Below are 523 nucleotides of genomic sequence, written 5' to 3'. Positions count from 1 at the left end.
TTCCTCTCGAGTGGCTTGGTCGTAGTCCATGTCTCTGATCCATATGTCATGACGGGGAGGACACATTGGTCAAAAATCTTTCTCTTTAGACATTGTGGCAGACGACCTCGTAATATATTACTATGTTTACCGAAGGCACTCCAACCTAGCCTGATTCGTCGTTTTATCTCGACATCGCAGGAAGTACTCGTGTTGATGAGTTGCACTAGGTATACATACTCGTTCACTACTTCTAGTACCTCGCCCTGTATTTGTATTTGCTTAACTGGGGTTCGACTATTGAACATGATTTTAGTCTTTTTCATGTTCATTTTAAGGCCAATCTTGAGACTTTCCCTATTTAAATCGCTTATTAATTGTTGTAATTCATCTGCCAACTCACCGAAAAGAACAATGGCATCTGCAAATCTTAAATTGCTTAAGTGTTCATTCCCTATTTTAATCCCTCTCTCATTCCAATCTAACTTCTCGAATACTTCCTCTAAGCAAGCTGTAAACAGCTTCAGTGAGATGGTGTCGCCCT

The sequence above is a fragment of the Penaeus japonicus genome, unplaced genomic scaffold, assembly GCF_977035675.1.
Source record: "Penaeus japonicus unplaced genomic scaffold, GWHDUDI00000001_assembly GWHDUDI00000019, whole genome shotgun sequence".
NCBI classification, from domain to species: domain Eukaryota; kingdom Metazoa; phylum Arthropoda; class Malacostraca; order Decapoda; family Penaeidae; genus Penaeus; species Penaeus japonicus.
Note: the sequence above shows the minus strand (reverse complement) of the source record.